Raw genomic sequence first — 19632 nt, 5'->3', positions numbered from 1 at the left:
CTCCATAGAATACACGTCGTATTTTCATTTTGTCAAGCAAAATCTTTGACTGTTTCGTGAAATTGATACGTTGCATTTATCGAATAGTTTGGGGGGGAAGTTACCACATAATTAATATGTGATTAATATGTAGTCCCTGTAGAAATACACGTCCACATTTTTTTTTTCACCCTTACCTAGAAGGTAGCAGTTTTAGTGAGTTGAAAAAACAACAATTCTGCATTTTTTCTTGTGGGTATGAAACTCAGCCAACAATTAGCTAGCAGAGCTATACCAGTATTAGTACAAACATGTTTTCGATTCCTGAACCTGGGCCATTATCTCTTGATTTCTAAAGGCAGGCATTATTAAGAAATATTTCCCACTGAGAGATGATCTCTCTAAAGAGCTACGTCATTAGTTAACAACAGCTCTGTTGGTGGCAGGGCCTGCCTTGCTGCAAATCAGCCTATTTTTCTCTTATTATGGTGACGCTCCTAGAAATCAGAGATGACCTTGCAGTTCCGAAGATTGAGCATAAATGCCCAAGTGAACAATATCTTGGAATGCGTGTGCCGTTCGTGCACTGTAGCCGCATATCAACTATTTGTGCTCTTTAACATTCCTGCTGGCAGAAGCGCTTTCAGAAGAGCCCGGTGCTGAGCCACAAGCGCGTGCTTGATTGACAAGGGCCCCGGTCTCGCGGCGACTCACTGGGACGCAGTTGTGGGCAGGGCTTCCGTATAAATATTCCCGGGCTCTCGAGGCTGCCCGCTGTGTATTTTCCTCTGCTTTGGGGTATGTACTGGCCTATTTTATTCCTACACCTTTCTCCGGCAAAGGATACAATCTCATTGGCAACACATTTTTCAGCCTTTTTTGGTGCATTGCAACTTTTTAATACTGTAAAATAGTATTCATCAGTGACACACCCAGAGTACTTCGGAGGTAAGGACAGCTTAATTTCGCATGATGTCTCCAAAGTATTTTCTTTTTTTCACAGGCACGTGTTACTTTTTAGCTGTTTTGAATGGAATGAACACATTTGGGTACCGGTGCTATTGTTTGTATGTTTTCGGAGTGTAATATTTTATGAAAAGTCTGCTATACAATGTTTCAAACATTTTCTGCAACCCTAGTTTTTTACTATCTTCTGTTTCGATGGTGTTGACAGAGGGTTTTTCGGGAGCTGTTTGTGACATTGCCAGTGCACGATTTTTGCAAATGAAGCTAATTATTGAAAATAATTCGAAGCAAGCAATCATATACCTAACGTAGCACACTGACAACTAGATATATTTTGAAGCGATCAATTCAGGCAATTATGTATAGTAATTTACCCATCTAACGGTACAAAAATTTGACCTTTACTTTTACACACATACACACACACAGGCTTAGAGTTACACACATTCACACATACACACACACACTCTTTCACTTAAACACTCTCTCACCCACAAGAATGCACAAAACATACATTAGAACACGTTTTACTTACTTCCGCTGCCATGGATGAGTTATATTCCAACTAACTGTATTTCATTCTTTATTACACTAATAGTGAATAATATATTTTTCACTATTACTGTAATTAAACATTGTAAAAAAACAAGGAAGCTGGAGCCCCAAACAACCGTAAGGACGAGTTGCCTCCTGTCTTCCTGATACTGATTTTGCCACCTCTTGTGCCAGGAGTCTCAAAGGCGGTGGTCGCAACTGCGACCCTTGGCGACCCCTAAATGACGTCCATGGAAACGTCTACCTTTACACCAATTAAAGTGTGGCTAGCCTTACAAGATATTGCAACGTAATATCGTATTACTATTGGACACAAAATTCATTTAAAAAAAAAACCTTTTCGTGGTATAAAGAGTATTGTGGAACTGATTGGAACGGCGGGAAAACTGCCCAATTCGAAAAGGGACATATTCCAAATACATACAGTTCATTCTACTATCACGAAAGAAAGTCTAAAATGTTATCTATTGCTTGTCGTCGCCACCCAGTGGATCGCTGCAGTATTGCACGGTTCAGAGACCCTGAATGAGTATAGTCGGATACTAAAGAGTCTTTTTGTAAGTTGTGCTGATTTCTGAAAGGTAACATAGGTATTGTCTATATGTCAATGTGCACCATTCTGGCTATTGTGAATATTATGTTATGCTTAAATAGATTCGGATATAGTTAAGATTAATTTTCAAACACTTGTGGATTACATCTATTGATAAAACGCACAGCATGTATCTGGAAATTAATGCTCTAAATGGGGGAAAATATTGAAACAAGTATTGGCAAAGCTAATAGGGGTGGCCTTGGAGATGGTGCATTGGTTACTATTTCTTTAGTTTTTTTATTCTAAGACTGTGCCAAAAATTGCCACTATCTAATTGCGGCCGCCACATGTTTGCAATTATTTTTTCACATTAAAAAAAAAAACACATATGTTGCAACTTTACTGGTGATGTTTCTTAATAACACGCCTTTCAGTTGTGCCCTCCATTTTACTATTTGTGAAGGGGGTAGGAACAAATCGCCACCTACCTAGCATTCAAATTGCAGGCAGTTAAAATATTAGTGTCTCTTAAAGACTTTATAGCATAATTTTAAAATAGAAAATAAATGAATCTAACTGGGCACTAGAAGTGCAGATATCAAACACTGGCACCTAAAGATAATACATTAAAAAACGGACACTTAGAACCACCTTTGTCACTGAGGAAACATGTTTAAGTGTATGTGAATAATATACAGACACTTTGTGCAGTACTCAAATTGAAGGGGCCTTTGCTCGGGCTCATTTACAGAAAACAAGGAAACTGGAGCTCCAAATAATCACAATCACAATTTATAAGACAATTATATGAAGTCTGCTATTCAAAAACCTCACTATATATATGTAAAGCTGTCTTAAAGAGCACAAAGAACATTCTTAAAAATGGAAAACACGAAGTTGCTGGGAAATAGTGATTCAGATCAGACATGCCTTTTAAAAGTGTTTGATTGATGGTTTTTGCTTCATTCCAAAGAGTGCTCAGTTGAAGTTGGCACAAACCTACGCAACTTCGAGTGAATTATTGCACTAGAAGTTAAAAGTCGAAGAAAGGTCCAAAAGTTTAGAGGCATTTTTATGTGATTAATTATTATTGGATCGGTCATTATTAACGTGGCCTTCCAATTGGAGCGGAAGCCTTACGTTTTGTGAAGCTAACAGTAAATGATGTCACAAAAATCATCATTACTCAATTTAGTCAAATTTTCCATTATACTTTTGTTATATGGCATTGTATCAATCTAATTTTCTCATGCGCTGAAGCAGCGCAGATGTTATGTAGCGCTATAAATATCTATGAAACATGTGATATGATATGAAATAACAATTGACATGATATATGTGATTGTTGCCAGGGTCAGGCAGAAAGGTCAAGTGAATAGGTTAAGGACAGCAAAGGTTTGCAGTGCATTATCTACATTTTTATTTGCTTTAGATGTAAGTGTGATTGCTTTGTGATGTGCTCCATTCCACATTGCCAGGTGCCAAAATGCATTTTCGGATAGCAGCCCTCTACACCACGGGGAGTGCTTCGTTGGAAGGGGGTTGCACTTGCAATCAAATCTATGCAATCTATTCAAGAATCATGTAGGTGTTGTGCGTGAGTGACCAGGGTGGTTCTGTTATTTTGTCTTGTAATGCAGCGCATACCTAGGTGATGGAGGAACGACACATGATAGAGATTGTGCTCACAGTTTGCATTAGTTGGTTGCTATGAGTTACGTTGCTGGTCCCGCATGGAGTGTTTGGTGAGTACCTAGCCTTCAATGCACTTGCTGACCTGGACACAGCAATAAAGATATTTTCTCTGTAAGTCTTTTGTGTTCTGCAGAAAGGAGAGAGAGGTGACTGAGACCCCCTAGATGTTCTATATTAATGTCACCCCATTCAAAATGTTGTTATACCGAAGAATTTATAATGCCTTGAAGCATTCAGTTGTAAAACTCGTAAGATGGGCAAGATGGGCCTGCAGGATGGGATGGACTATATTATATTAGATTATATTTACTGTACCAGCTATGTGGCTGATCTCATTATGAACTGGGTATATGTGCTCATTGATAGTGAGTGCCTTGGTTTAGGTGGGTTGACAGTGGCTGCTTGAAAGTACAGGTGGGTCACATTGTTTTTTGAGTGCCTGAGTTGATTGTTCTACAAGTGGACAGTGTATTCCAAACCCTTCTATCGTTTATTCGGTAGGCAGATATCAATGTCATAATTATTGACCATTTATTAAATAATTATTTATTTTGCAAGTAAGTCAGTTAAAATCTTCAAGACAAATCTTTGCTTACTGTGAAGTCAATAAAGGATTCTTAAAGCAGAACACAATTGATCGGTGCATTGCAGCCTAAGGTTTTTGATTGGGAATCCAGGTTTCATACATGGCGTATGGCGCGCATCATTTAAAGGAGGCTTCTGTTAATTTCACCTGTAATATGTGAAAGGGGTCTATGCCATCACAGCGATCAAGTTGGCGTTATGTACTATTGTAATGTGCTTTGTGTACAAATCCCAGCAGTTTATCAATGAAATATGTCCTATGTGGGAGAAAACTGCTGCTGTGCCATTGAAATAGATACATGTTCACCTGTTATGCGGAGTAAATGGAGAATGCTTGAACTATGTTGTGGAATATTGTATAAAAACAAGTAATTATTTATTCCCCAAACCTCTTTTCTCTTGCGCACTATGCGTTGTACTCCCTTTTCAGCTCTGTTTATGACAATCACTCATTTTAGCTTAGAGATGTGGTGCCAGGGGCCGTAGACGCACGCAGCAGCTAAAATCCTACATCACCTGCTCCTCACCAGTCTACCCTTTGGTTCCATGTGCACAACATTCCATATGGGTGGGATTCACGTTCTCAAGTTTTTATGTCTGCTCTGGGCCTATGCAGCCTCTATTGCACCGGTGAAATATGATGTGGTCAGGTATGTTGTGTGGCTGCCTGACAGCTGACCCTGTGACCGGAGAATGCACCTTGTCTGAGGGGCGGTGCATGTCAAGTCAGAGTGAAATTCAGGCAGTAACAGTACAACCATTGTGTTAGCCCCTAGCTCTCAGGAACCACACCAGGCCAAGGGACAGGAACACCTCAGACACAGAGAATGCAATGAATGGGCCAGGAGCCTGGCACCTTGTGAAGGAGGGTAAAGCGGAAAAACAGCAAGCAGCAGATGGGGACAGAGGGATGCTATTGCAGCAGAGGTCCTGGTGATGAGATGCTGTGTTCTGTTGCAACTTTTGTTCCTGCAGTATATCCTTTAGAACATTTATATGTGCAGTGACATGGCGACTCCCCATTTCCCATAGGTGTTGGAAACATTTTTAAGACAAGTTCCTGACTTTACTGGACGACCGCCATAGCTTTCAATGGAGTGGCCCTGGTGCTGAGGATAGAAGAGGAAAAGATACTCAAGGATGCTCCGGTTCAGCTGCGGTCAGCCCTCAGAACATGCTGATTCTGGGCTACTGATCTCCTTGCACCGCAGCTGGGGCAAAATACTTTGGTGGGGGCTAGTGTTCCTCTTGGGTGAATAATCTGGACTCTGATTGCACTCCCGGGTCCAGCAGTCCAGCAGACTTGGTGTAACATTTCACCATTGAGGATCAGTCACTTTAGGTGTCCAGCTGCAGGTAGCACTAAAACATCTGCGGTGGCTACAAACTTGCCAGTTTGGGCTTCTTCCACCTTTGATGTCCCTGGTGCTGTTCAGGTGGGCAGCTGGCTAACCACTGGAGTCACTGTTTCAGTCTGGGGCTGGAAATCAACTTTTCTCCAAGCCATGGGCCACAAGCACAGTCCGAACTGCACTTGCCCAAAGTGCAGCAGCTGCAGTCCTTCTGATGGTGCAGCCTTTGTTTGCGCAGTTTCAAGGGCAGCAGGGCAGTCCTTCTTCAGCCCTTTCTCCAAATCCAGTGTTTACTGAGGTACAGGGTGCCAGGTATGCCATATTTATCTCAAGTAATTGCCCAAAGGGGATAATGCAGTCACTAGCCAATGGGCTAGTAGGTCCCCTTCTCTTTGGTGACCAAGTTCCAGTGATGTGTAGCAGTTGGCAATCCCAGAGTGCAATGTTCTTGCCAGTCTCAAGATGTCTGAACCTTCTCTTGACTGTGAGGAGCTCGGTAGCCCACCCCATGGTAAAACCAGTTTGGAGACGAGATTTCCCTGTCTGGCCCTGTCTCCAATTTGTCTACCAGGACAAAAGGCTACTCCTCACAAGTGCTAACACCATTTGCCCATCAAAGGCGGCTTCCCCTTTGAAGCATGCCTTTTGGGCTAACACCTTGACTGGTTCCCTGCATGGGGAAGGTGACACCTCTCCTTGCAGCAGGCACCTAGGGGCATATTTATACTCCGTTTGCGCCGAATTAGCGTCGTTTTTTTCGACGCAAATTCGGCGCAAAACTAACGCCATATTTATACTTTGGCGTTAGACGCGTCTAGCGCCAAAGTATAGGCAAATAGCGTCATTTTTTTGCGTGAACGCCTTCCTTGCGTTAATGAGATGCAAGGAAGGCGTTCCCGTCTAAAAAAATGACGGCGACGCAAATGCGTCGTATTTATACTCCCGGGCAAAAATCACGCCCGGGAGTGGTCGGGTCAAAAAACCCCGCATTTGCGCCACTTTTTAACGCCTGGGTCAGGGTAGGCGTTAACGGGCCTGTGGGCTCAAAATGAGCCCACAGGTGCCCTCCCCTGCCCCCAGGGACCCCCCCTGCCACCCTTGCCCACCCCAGGAGGACACCCAAGGATGGAGGGACCCACCCCAGGGACATTCAGGTAAGTTCAGGTAAGTATAAAAAATTTTTTGTTATATTTTTTTTTGGCATTGGGGGGCCTGATTTGTACCCCCCTACATGCCACAATGGCCAATGACCATGCCCAGGGGACAATAGTCCCCTGGGCATGGCCATTGGGCAAGGGGGCATGACTCCTGTCTTTACTAAGACAGGAGTCATGTAAATGGCGTCTGGGCGTTGTTTAAAATGGCGCAAATCGGGTTAAGACGATTTTTTAGCGTCAACCTGACTTGCGCCATTTTTAAGACGCCCTAACGCCATTTTTCCCTACGCCGGCGCTGCCTGGTGTACGTGGTTTTTTTCCACGCACACCAGGCAGCGCCGGTCTGCTTGCGCCGGCTAACGCCATTCAATAAATACGGCGCCCGCATGGCGCTTCAGAATGGCGTTAGCCGGCGCAACATTTTTTGGTTTAGCGTCAAAAAGTATAAATACGGGCCCTAGTGTTTCTAAGCCTGGGAGTTGTTCACACATCTCACCAGGTGGGCAGGAAGCTCTCTCTTGGTCAGAGGTCGTGTGAGGCTACTGGACCAGCTGGGACATAATGTGGCAACTTTCTAAGAGTTGCAGAACTTAATAGGGACATTAAATTCGACCAGGGCATCAGGTTGAGTTTAATGCCACAATTAGTTTGCTAACTTACAGTACGCAGTTAGGGTGTCCCATTCAAAAGTTAGCCAGACTGAGGTGCCCGCTGGTAACCCTGTACTAGCCAATGAGGCTATTAACTTTTCCGATGGAAAACAACAATTTGGAAAGTGTTGCTGCTGAGATATGGGAGAAATGTGTGTCTTACTTAATAAAATACAGCTCCCTGCCATAGGGCTCCATAGGCCTTAATTAGGGGAGGCTTACATATATTGTTAAGGAAAGAGTTGTCTTTGCCATTTATTTAATTCGCAAAGTCGAACTAACAGTGTAAATACTGCCCTTCCAGTCTGCAGTGGTAGGTTGTGAGTCATGTTTTCCTTTGTCACATTCAGGGTGGCACAAACAGTGCTGGGTGGACACTCTACCTTATTCCCTGGGTACCATATGCAAGGGACTTATAAGTAAGTCAGGATTTGCCATTTGGGTATAGCTAATTCTACATAAATGTTGGAAAGGGTTACAACACTGGCAATGAGGTCTGATTGGCAGGCCTCAGTGCACTCTCAAAGTCGAAAAACTAGCAGCTAGTAGTCCAAATGGGGGCAACAAGTGGTGGTGGGGCTGAAAAAAGCCTGTTTACTTACACAACTTTTATAAAAAACAATCATACATCAACTGACACACATGTAGTAATCAATTCTCACACATTTGTCAACTCTCCATCCACACCGATTCATTCCATAATCCACCTTGCGCTCATCCACATGTTCAGGTATGTACATCCATCTATGCATCCATCTTTCTAGCCAGACATTCACACAAATTTATCCTTCGGCACACTCAATCACTCACTCATCTGGTTCACACCCATGCATTCACCCGTCCATTTACCCAAATCTAGTCATTCATCTTTCCATCCATCAAATATTCATCTTCCTGTCCGCTTAGCTAACTCATACGTTCACCCGCCAGATCAGCATTTGTACCCATACGTCTATTTTTGCATGCATCCACCCATCCATGCATCTGACCCACAATGTATGCAGTGACCACCTCCCAATTGGGTGTTCATTCTAGTCCCTACCCACAATCACATCTCTGCACACGTTCGTGGATCCATTCACCTGTGTGCATATGTATGTGCATTGTCTGTGATTATTTGTGTGGCTGGATATGTTTATGTTTGTATGCATGTACATGTGTGTGTGCCTCTGTATGTGGGTAAGATCCCTTGAATGTGTTCCGTGGTTGCTTGGTGCCTATTGCACGGGTACCTATGCATTCCACTTTGCTTGTCGGTCTGTATACATTAGCAAGTGTGTATACAGTGGTTGGTTGGATAGGTGCTTGTGTGTGTGCTCTGGTTGATACCTAGGTGTGCTTTGCTTTGTGTCTTTATGTGTGCTACATGTGTATGTTTATGTTGTGTGTTGCATGTGACTCGGACATGGCAATATTAAAAAAACAGAGTTCTTGCCTTTGTACATATTGTTTATGATTTAACCATTGTGATTACATTGAGGCATAACTCCCGATCCCACTGGATCAGTGTTATTACCATATCAATGTTGCTACTTTTCTAAGTCATTGCATTTAATCGAGAACATTCTTGAAAAATGTGCAAGAAATGGTATGATAATTAAATACATTTTTTAGTGAAGCTAGAAACTTTAGAATCTTACAGATACATGGGGCATATTTAAGTAGCTTTCACGCAGTACAGCAAGCCACCTTGCTGCGCTGAATGAAAGGGCAGGAATGCGCTGTATTTAACATAATACGCCACAGTCCTGTCCTTTGCTTGCATTGGCACCATTGCACCATGGTGCAAGAGTGCCTGCGTGGAAGACAGAATTGTTTTTGCACTGAAAGGGACCCCTTCCTGCACAAAAAGAATTCTCTGAGGCCCTTTTCCTTGCTATGTGTGCTGTAGAATGCAGCACACATAAGAGGAAAAATCTAGGAGAAGCAAAGATATTTCTCCTCATTATGTCTCCCCTGGGAAGGCGTAGCATTTTGACGCATTCCTAGGTTTACCAGTGCTGGTAAACCTGGGAATGTGCCAAAATCTATGGGTGGATACATGGGAACACCCACACTCCACCCACGGAACGAACCCCTGGACAGAGTAATGCAACGCTGTGTTGTGTTACTCTGGATTTATCAAGCCATGCAGCACCACTCAAGGTGGCCTTGCGTGGCTCGATAAATCCTACTTACTACGATTAGGTCTCATGTCTCATTTCAACATGATCAACAAGTTCACCTCAGACAATTAATACATAAACAGGCCATTTGTCACATCAAGTGTCTTTGAACCGTGGTTTGAGCTGGAAATGATAAGATCTGATGGATATGAATGGAGGCACAGAACCTTTTTATCAACACACAGTTAAAACTATTATCATTGTTACACGGGTATTACCACATTTAATGAACAACAAATGAAAACTCACAATAGCTGGAATTTAAGAAATGCAAGTGATCCCTCTCCCTCAAAGATATTCAGTCACTGAATGATGAATGCAAACTTGTGAAGTCACTATGCTGAAGGTTACTGCAAAAAAAAAACATGTTCCAATTCCATAACTAGCAAGCACTGGCAAAGCATAAAGCATATAGTCACTTCCATATACCATCATACATTCACATACCAGAAGGTGTTCAAACATACAAACAAACATCCCCACATGGTTATGAACATATGCACAACATCAATTATGTACATCATCAGACATCCATGGATGCATAAGACACTAAGGGGGTCAATCCGACCCCGGCGGGCGCCGCCCGCCGGGCGGAAACCGCCCAAACACCGCCCCGCGGTCAAATGACCGCGGGGAGCATTCCAACTTTCCCGCTGGGCCGGCGGGCGATCTTCAAAAGATCGCCCGCTGGCCCAGCGGGAAAGCCCCAGCAAAGATGAAGCCGGCTCCGAATGGAGCCGGCGGATTTGCTGGGGTGCGACGGGTGCAGTTGCACCCGTCGCGATTTTCAGTGTCTGCCAAGCAGACACTGAAAATCAGAATGGGGCCCTGTTAGGGGGCCCCTGCAGTGCCCATGCCAGTGGCATGGGCACTGCAGGGGCCCCCAGGGGCCCCACGACACCCGTTCCCGCCAGCCTCTTCCTGGCGGTGTAAACCGCCAGGAACAGGCTGGCGGGAAGGGGGTCGGAATCCCCATGGCGGCGCTGCTTGCAGCGCCGCCGTGGAGGATTCCCTGGGGCAGGGGAAAACCGGCGGGAAACCGGCGGTTCCCCTTTTCTGACCGCGGCTTTACCGCCGCAGTCAGAATTGCCCCAGAAGCACCGCCAGCCTGTTGGCGGTGTTTCCTCCGTCCCCGGCCCTGGCGGTCCACGACCGCCAGGGTCGGAATGAGGCCCTAAATGCAAGCAATACTCACATAAATCCACACACACACATATAAATGTTACAGGGCCAGCAATAGTAACTAATACGTTTGGCACCATTCAACAACTCTTCACGAAATTTCCCAAATGAAAAGTTACTCTGATTTGGGTTTGGCATGGCAAGTTGCAACTAGATCCATCAAGGGGAGAGAAATAAGGCAGAGGGTCAGATAAGTTACTTTTCACGTTCATGTCCCATAGGATTCTGTACTCTCATCTACAGAAAAAGTCTGAACTGAATAACAACAAACTTGCCATGAAAGTAGAACTTTACTGGAGGAACTCCCTGCACTTAGTTTGGTGTGAATCAATGCAGTCATTTTTGAGAAGTTAGCAATCAAAAACGTTTCTGGGTTGGCTTGAAAGGGTTAAAAAGTTAGAGATATCTGTACTGTTATTTCAAGAATAGTGACCCATCACAGGTTTTTAGACCATTCATAGACAATAAATAAATAAAAATAAAATACATCAACAGATTTAATTGGGTGAGTGAGCTTTTTATTTTACCATTCTCCACTACAGGTCCGCAGGTTCAAAGATATACCTGCGAACCCGAAGCTTCTGATTGGCTTGCTGCAACAGACACAAATATGTTATGCCTGCCATGACAGGAAACAGGCGTAGTCCTTGCTTTCCGAAGAAGAACAAATAAAGCATCCACCAGGGTACAGAGGTAGCAGCCCCTGATCTCTTGGCTTAGGTGGGGGGCTCAAAATGACTACCGTTAGATTTTTATTTTAACATCTCTTTATTGAGCTGTTAGACCTGACAGCCTTAGGGTGGTCACCCCTAACTTTTTGCCTGCTTCCCTCCATTTTTTGGACACTTTTTTTGCTGGTTTTAGGACTCTGCACACTTTACCACTGCTAACCATTGCTAAAGTACATATGCTCTCTCTCTTAAAACATGGTGACATTGAATCATACCCAATTGGATTATTTAATTCACCTATAAATCCCTAGTAAAATGCACTATATGTGCCCAGGGCCTGTAGATTACCAGAGGACCTGCAGCACCAATTGTGCCACCCACTTAAGTAGCCCCTTAACCATATCTCAGGCCTGCCATTGCAAGGCCCGTGTGTGCAGTTTCACTGCAAATTTGACTTGGCCTTTAAAAGTTCTTGGCAAGCCTAAAACTCCCCTTTGTCTACATATAGGTCACCCCTAAAGTAGGCCGTAGGTAACCCCTAGGGCAGGGTGCTGTGTAGACAAAATGCAGGACATGTACCTGTGTAGTTTACATGTCCTGATAGTGTAAAACTCCTACATTTGTTTTACACTGCTGTGAGGCCTGCTCCTTTCGTAGGCTAACATGAGGGCTACCCTCATATACTGTTTGAGTAGTAGATTCTGATCTGAAAGCAGTAACAAAGTCATATTTAGTATGGCCAGAATGGTAATACAAAATCCTGCTGACTGGTGAAGTTGGATTTAATATTACTATTTTAGAAATGCCACTTTTAGAAAGTGAACATTTCTCTGCACTTAAATCCTTCTGTGCCTTAAAATCCACATCTGGCTAGGCTTAGTTGACAGCTCCCTTGTGCATTCACTCAGACAACCCCCAAACACAGGATGCTCAGCCATTCTTGCATACATCTGCATATTGAATGGGTCTTGCTGGGCTGGAAGGGTGGAGGGCTTGGCACTTACATGTCAAAGGACAGTAGCCTGCAATCACACAAAGGACTGCCACACCCCCTACTGGGACCCTGGCAGACAGTATGGAACTGAAAGGGGACCTTATGCACTTCTAAGCCACTCTTTGAAGTCTACCCCACTTCAAAGGCACATTTGGGTATTTAAACAGGGCCTCTGCCCCTACCAATTCAGACACTTCTTGACAAGACACTCTTGTCACAGACACTTCCTGGAAAAGAACCAGAACCTGCAACCTGCCAAGCAGAACTGCCTGGCTGCCCAAAGGACTCACCTGGACTGCTTTTCTGAGGACTGCTGCCTTGCTGTTGCCCTGCTGCCTTGCTGCTATCTGGCTGTACTGAGTGCTCTCCAAGGCTTGGATAGAGCTTGCCTCCTGTTCCCTGAAGTCTCAGGACCAAAAAGACTTCACTCCTGCAAAAGAACTCCTTGTGCGGTGAAAATCGATGCACAGCCTGCAAGAAACGACGTACACCGAACCGGAATGACTCAGCCCGACTTCGCAAGGAGAAGATCGACGCAGGGCCAGTGTTGCGACTGGAAATTCGACGCACGGCCCACTGGATCAACGAAAAGCCGAGCGACGCAGCCCGACTTCCTGAGAGAAATCAACGCAGCGCCTGCCATGCGGTAGAAATCTCCACGCATCACCCACCGGATTGACGCAGCCCCTGTAACTTCGTCCTGCAAGCGCCGGATTTCTACACATTGTCCCCGGGGCATCCGAAAACCCCACAACCCAAAGAGGATTCAAGTCTGCGCGCAAGAAATCGTCTCAAAGCCTTCCCAGCGTGACAAATAATGATGCAGACCTCCCTGTTTTCCACGCATCTGCTCCTTTGCTCCTCTGCGGTTCCTTGTGGAGAATTTGAACGCAAACCAGGTACTTTGTGCTTGCAAGAGACATTTGTTGCTTTTAAGAGACTAACAACACTTTATATCATTTTTACAGTGATATTTCAACATATCATTATTGCATCTTGATCATTTTGACCTGCATCATATCAGATAAATATTATATATTTTTCTAAACACTGTGTGGTGTATGTTTGTGGTGTTCTACTGTGTTATTGCCTGATTTATTGCACAAATACTTTACACATTGCCTTGTAAGTTAAGCCTGACTGCTCAGTGCCAAGCTACCAGAGGGTGGGCACAGGATAATTTGGATTGTGTGTGACTTACCCTAACTAGAGTGAGGTTCCTTGCTTGGACTGGGGATAACCTGACTGCCAACCAAAGACCCAATTTCTAACATGAGCATTTTAAGAGGCAGCAATATTGAACCATAAACATCACAAAGGATCCGATCCATAGATGCATACATCTCATTACACAGTGCAATAATATGGCAATGTATTATTAATAGGCCTGTCAATAAATAACAAATCTAAGAGTGCAGCAGTTCCATTACAACATTTTCCCTTGTTTTGTCAGTTGGCCATCTGCGCATGAACCAATAAAGGTGAAGGTTAATTAACATTGGTGGTCATTACAACCCTCTCGGTCGGTGTTAAAGCGGCGGTAAGACCGCCAACAGGCCGGCGGTAAATAATTTGACAGGTGGGAGACAATGTACCGCCCACAGTATTATGACAAGCCAATCCGCCACCTTTTCCGGGGCGGATTCACCGCGGATAAAAACACGGCGGAAACAGGAATCCCGAAGGGAAAACGCTCACCTCTACACACTCCTCGAGGAACGAGGAAGCCATGGAACCAGAGCTTCACATTTTTCCAGCCCTTGCTCCTCTACCAGGAGCACGAACGCCGGCGGCGAAGACCACGGTGAGTACTGCACCTACGACACAGGGGAGGGGGGAGGCAAAAAACATGGACACACACACGCAACACCCCCACCCTCACCCACTACAACACACACACTAATGCATATCAATACATCACAGTTACACCCCCCAAGCCCCCGGTAGAATGCAAAGACAATAGAAAATGAGTGTAACCATTGTAATATATTAAAAGCAAGTAGGCAGAAATAGATATATACACCATGCACATAATATATACCAAGCATAGTAGTCCAGGTAGTGTTCTAAGAAAGTCCGTGGAACACTGGGACCACACGGTATGGGCGAGGCCCACACAAGATCCCCGACCATGACGGAGAGACCACTGCAGGGGCATCAGACAGCAACTAAACAGGCACCTCAGGGGGAGGGAAAGGTGGGGGCACCTCAGCCGCTTGAGTGCACAACGCAAAATCCATGAGGGGGCCACATGCCCACTGTTCCATCCTGGGGAGTGCAAAGCCACAGTCTCTCAAGTCTCTACAGTGGGTGGGTTGCCCACTGTTCCATCCTGGGGACAGCAAAGCCACAGTCTCTCAAGTCTCTACAGTGGGTGGGTTGCCCACTGCTACATCCTGGGGAGTGCAAAGCCACAGTCTCTCAAGTCTCTACAGTGGGTGGGTTGCCCACTGTTACATCCTGGGGAGTGCAAAGCCACAGTCTCTCAAGTCTCTACAGTGGGTGGTTTGCCCACTGTTAAATCCTGGGGAGTGCAAAGCCACAGTCTCTCAAGTCTCTACAGTGGGTGGGTTGCCCACTGTTACATCCTGGGGAGTGCAAAGCCACAGTCTCTCAAGTGGATGCCTTCTCCACTGGTTCTGGAGGGGGCTTTGTGCCCATAGTGCTTCATCCTGCTAAGGACAGAGAGAGTGGATGTCTTTCTCCACTGGTTCTGGAGGGGGCTTTGTGCCCAGAGTGCTTCATCCTGCTAAGGACAGAGGGAGTGGATGCCTTTCTCCACTGGTTCTGGAGGGGGCTTTGTGCCCAGAGTGCTACATTCACCCCGTGACGGACTCAGTTGCGTCAGTGCCCTTGCTGCTCATGGGCCAGCGGTGCTTGAGATGGCGGTGCCCTGTACAGCGGTGTTTGAGATGGCGGTGCCCTGTTCAGCGGTGTTTGAGATGGCGGTGCCCTGTTCAGCGGTGCTTGAGATGGCGGTGCCGTGTTCAGCGGTGCTTGAGATGGCGGTCTCCATTGCAAGGTCTCAGCTGCTGGCGGTCCTTCATGGCCCAACGGGGCTTTTGCTGGCGGTCCTTCATGGCCCAACGGGGCTTTTGCTGGCGGTCCTTCATGGCCCAAAGGGGCTTTTGCTGGCGGTCCTTCATGGCCCAACAGGGCTTTTGCTGGCGGTCCTTCATGGCCCAACTGGGCATTTTCTGGCGGTCCTTCATGGCCCAACAGGGCATTTGCTGGTGGTCCTTCATGGTCCAACGGGGCTTTTGCTGGCGGTCCTTCATGGCCCAACGGGGCATTTGCTGGCGGTCCGGGCTTTTGCTGGCGGTCCTTCATGGCCCAACGGGGCTTTTGCTGGCGGTCCTTCATGGCCCAACGGGGCTTTTGCTGGCGGTGGCCTCCTGGGCAGCTGGGCTGGTGCTGGAGGTGGCCTCCTGGGCAGCTGGGCACAGTGGAGGCAGTGGATGTTGGTGTGTCTGCATGTGTGCGATGCTTGCGTGAATGCCTGTGGGATGTGTGGTGCTTATGTTTGCCTGAGCTACCCTTGGGTGTTGACGTGTGTGCATGTTGGTCTGTAGGTGTGCTTGGGATAGGCTGAGGTACAGGGGATTGGGTCTGGGTGGAGGAAGTTGGAGGGGGGAGGCTAGAGACGGGGACAATGGCTGCCATCAGTGCTGAGGCCAGAGTCTGAAAAGCTTGGTGAAGGGCCGCCTGACCAGAATGAATGCCCTCCAGGAATGCATTTGTTTGTTGCAACTGCCTCTCTACACCCTGGATGGCATTCAAAAGGGTAGACTGCCCAACAGTGAGGGACCTGAGGAGGTCAATGGCCTCCTCACTGAGGGCAGCAGGGGTGACTGGGGCAGGGCCTGAGGTGCCTGGGGCGAAGGTGATGCCCACCCTCCTGGGTGAGCGGGCACGGGGCAAAGGCTGAGGGGCTGCTGGGAGGGCGGTGCTGGTGGGGGGGTGGCGGCTGTACCTGTAGATGCGGGGGGCACAGATGTTGCTGCCACCACAAGGGAGCTCCCATCAGAGGACGAGTCCGTGTCGCTGGTCTCAGCTCCTGTCCCCGCCGTGGAGCTCCCCTCGCCCTCCGTCCCACTGGTGAATTCAGACTCCGTAGTGTCGCCCTCCAGGGCCATGTGGGATGCAGCTCCCTCGTGCTCCGGTGCCACTGCTCCTCCGCCTGATGATGCTAATGCACACAAGAACAGGGAGACCACAAAAAGGGGGGGGAAGACAGAAGAAAGACATGTTGAGTGCATGCATTACCGCTACCGTTGGCGGACACGACAGTCACAGAAGCCCCCTGCACTACGCCGTGCTCTTGGGCTCCACTGTTCAATTCCTGGGAAATGGCCTACAAAGCTATGGACGACATCTGCACACATAGATGACACAGGGGCATGCCTAGGTGTACTTGCCACTCTACAGAGGTGGGCTGGGGTGCCACATGGCCTGCCTTACGGAGGGGCCTTGCCTACGGAACTCGCCCTCGCCTAGGGAAACCCACAGCCCACCTCCCCCACCCAGACACTTCCACTGTGCGCAAAGTCAGCAGAATGAGAGTGTACTCACCCCCTTGTGTCTGCTGTGATGCCCTCAAGTGCCCATCCAACTCCGGGTACGTCACCGCCAGGATTTGGAACATCAGGGGGGTCATGGTGCGACGGGCACCCCTCCCACGTTGGGAGGCCATCCCCAGCTGAACCTCCGCCGTCTTCTTGCTCCAGCGGCGAATGTCCTCCCATCTTTTCCGGCAGTGGGTGCTCCGTCTGTGGTAGACCCCCAGGGTCCGTATATTCTTGGCGATGGCACACCAAATATCTTTTTTCTTGTGGGCGCTGACCTACATGAAATGTACAGGGGAAAAAGTGTAGTTATTACCAACTGCACCGTCAAAGTGATTGCCCCCATCCCTACCCTTGCCATGATGCACATGCACTCACCGTCGTTTCATGCACGCCTCAATTCCCCCCCATCTTTCATCCACCCCACTCCACACACTCATAGCCCATACAGCATGCTCACAGTGTATTTACCTGTTTGTCTGGAGGACCGTAGAGTAGCGTGTACTGGGGGAGGACCCCATCCATGAGCTTCTCCAACTCCTCCGATGTGAAGGCAGGGGCCCTTTCCCCAGGCACTCGAGCCATTGTCTCTTCCAGACCGAGGTCACAGCAGCACTTGCAGTGTAGGTCCTCTCCTGTCGAAGATCAGGTATCGAGTGATTGAACAGATAGAAAATGGCGGTCACGTCCGTGGCGGTGCGTACCGTCACTGCCGGCGCACATCGTCATTGGCTCCTGGGACCCATAGGGTCCAATGTTAACCAATGCAGCACTGCGCCACGGTCTTTGACCGTCTACCGCGATGGTGTACAACGCCAGCGCAGTTACCTCACATCCCATTGTCCCACTTTAGAGGTCAGGCAGCCGCCATTGCAGGGGCCCACATGGTTTCATTACCAACTGCGTCACACATACCTAGGCCTAGACTCAACACACATACAGGCCACCTTTTGTGTATGATTGGTGTTCTGTGTAAACTGTGGGTTCGTACCTCTGAGTTGATTGACTCTGTGCTCGCTGTTGTCCTTCATAGGCACCATCCGCTGGGAAATGTGAGGAGATGGCGGCATCCTCCGGTGTACCGACCGTTGGTGGACCTGTTGACAATGGAAGAGCGACATGTCATAATCACATACAGGCTTGACCGTGCCACAATCCAGGAACTGTGTACCCAGTTGGAGCCAGACCTGATGTCAGCAATCCGCCATCCCACAGGAATCCCCCTTCAAGTGCAGGTGCTGTCAGTGCTCCATTTCCTTGCAAGTGGGTCATTTCAAACAACAGTGGCCATAGCATCAGGGATGTCCCAGCCTATGTTTTCCAACGTGTTGTTCAGAGTGTTGTCTGCCCTTCTGAAACACATGTGAAGCTACATAGTTTTCCCTCAGGTGGAGGATTTGCCTACAGTGAAAGGTGATTTCTATGCCCTGGGACATATCCCCAACATCATAGGTGCCATTGATGGGACCAATGTGGCTTTGTTCCCCCCCCGCATGAGTGAACAGGTGTACAGAAACCGGAAGAGTTATCATTCTATGAATGTACAGATGGGTATGTTTGGCAGACCAGTACATCTCCCATGTGAATGCCAAGTTCCCTGGCTCAGTGCATGACGCCTACATCCTGCGGAATAGCAGCATCCCTTATGTGATGGGTCAACTCCAAAGGCACCGTGTGTGGCTATTAGGTGAGCACCTGGAAGCAAGACAGTGGGAATGGGTGTCTGGGTCTGGGGTTACCCTACAGGTTAGTGTGTGTTTAATACTTGTCCCTCGCCATTTGCAGGTGACTCTGGTTACCCCAACCTGTCATGGCTACTGACCCCAGTGAGGAATCCCAGGACAAGGGCAGAGGAACGCTACAATGAGGCCCATGGGCGGACTAGGAGGGTGATCGAGCGGACCTTCGGCCTCCTGAAGGCCAGGTTCCAGTGCCTCCATATGACAGGTGGATCCCTCTTCTACTCACCAAAGAAAGGTGTGCCAGATCATCGTGGCCTGCTGTATGCTTCATAACTTGGCATTGCGACGACAGGTGCCTTTTCTGCAGGAGGATGGTCCAGATGGCGGTGTTGTTGCAGCTGTGGATAGTGAAGACGAGGAAGCAGAGGAAGAAGACATGGACAACAGGGACTCAGTGATCTAGCAATATTTCCAGTGAGACACAGGTAAGAGTACAGACCTGCCTACTACATGTACTTAGACACTACTACCTCTCTACTGTCTGTCCTTTTCACCCAGTGTATGGTCACTGAGTTGTCACTTTCCCTTACGATTTCACAGATTTGGGTCCCACTGTGTGACATCTGCTTTGATTCCTCATGGACTTGAGCTGTGTGACATAGGTATGTTGACATTACAATTGAAAGAGCATTTTGTCACTGTAATTGCTAATACACTATTTCGAAATCACAGACAGACTGCAGATTGTTTTGTGTTTTAAGTGTATTTATTTAAGTGCTCAATATTGGAGGGGGTAGTGAAATGGTGAGGGGTGATGGCTGAGGAATGTCCATGGCAGAGTCCAGTCTATTAGTCTCACAGGTGCATTGCCCAAATGGGCATAGGAAGTGGAGCTGGGG

The 19632-nt window shown here is 47.2% G+C and overlaps 1 protein-coding gene across 1 annotated transcript in view; it reads left to right on the top strand.

Moving 5' to 3' along the window:
* The first annotated feature begins 739 nt into the window (after positions 1–739).
* Positions 740–19632, top strand: part of FAM237B (family with sequence similarity 237 member B) — a 99892-nt gene continuing 80999 nt past the window's right edge. Inside the window, exon 1 of the mRNA XM_069209251.1 lies at positions 740–927. The gene's annotated coding sequence lies outside the window, so the exon portion shown is untranslated. The remainder of the gene's footprint in view (positions 928–19632) is intronic.

This window comes from Pleurodeles waltl, chromosome 10 (assembly GCF_031143425.1).
Source record: "Pleurodeles waltl isolate 20211129_DDA chromosome 10, aPleWal1.hap1.20221129, whole genome shotgun sequence".
In the NCBI taxonomy this organism is placed as follows: domain Eukaryota; kingdom Metazoa; phylum Chordata; class Amphibia; order Caudata; family Salamandridae; genus Pleurodeles; species Pleurodeles waltl.
Note: the sequence above shows the minus strand (reverse complement) of the source record. Positions and strands in the feature narration are given on the sequence as shown.